A 942-nucleotide genomic window follows, 5' to 3' on the forward strand; every position below is an offset into this window, starting at 1 on the left:
AGGCAACCAAAATTTTTTTTTATTTTCCTCCGATATACCAAAGCAAGAACAAGAAGACCGAGGCTTCAAAAAAATTTTTTTTTTTTGATATACCGAAGAATGAACAAGAAGACCGAGGCATCCAAAATTTTTTTTTTTTTTTTTCTCCGATATACCAAAGCAAGAACAAGAAGACCGAAGTCTCAAATTTTTTTTTTTTTTTTTTTTTTTTTTTTTTGATATACCGAAGAATGAACAAGAAGACCGAGGCATCCAAAAAATTTTTTTTTTTTTTTCTCCGATATACCAAAGCAAGAACAAGAAGACCGAGGCATCAAAATTTTTTTTTTTTTTTTTTTTTTTTTTTTTTTTTTTTTTCGATAAATCCAACCGAGAACAAGAAGACCGAGGCATCCAAAATTTTTTTTTTTTTTTTTTCTTTCCCATATACCAGAGAAAGAACATGAAGACCGAGGCAACCAACAAAAAATAATTTTTTTTTTCTCTTTCCCGGAATTTTTTTTTTTTTTTTTCGAAATAGCCGAGAAAGAATATGAAGACCGAGGCATCCAACAAAAAAATTTTTTTTTTTTTTTTTCCTAATCTACCCAAGCAAAACAAATAGAAGACCGAGGCATCCAAAAAAATTTTTTTTTTTTTTTTTTTTTTCGAAAAATTTTTTTTCACAAAAACTTTTTTTTTTTTTTTTCCCCAAAAAATTTTTTTTTTCGTTCCAAGCTAACCAAGACATCTACTATTCACTAGTAGAGCAATCGAGACTGCAAAGCAAGCAATGGCCTTACTTGCAGCTCTTGGTGCTGAGAACTCCCCCCCCCCTATAGTAGTCTTAAGTAAAACCACAGCTCTGACAGGAGTAGATATTGCATGCGAGCGAGGAGTCGTAATGGGCAAAATTGACTCGGGGGACCTCCAAATCGAATTCCGTTTCGAGCAAAACACTTC

This window comes from Cornus florida, unplaced genomic scaffold (genome assembly GCF_030987335.1).
Source record: "Cornus florida cultivar Cherokee Brave unplaced genomic scaffold, ASM3098733v1 CherokeeBrave_3.0.0_Hap2_scaffold_119, whole genome shotgun sequence".
In the NCBI taxonomy this organism is placed as follows: Eukaryota; Viridiplantae; Streptophyta; class Magnoliopsida; order Cornales; family Cornaceae; genus Cornus; species Cornus florida.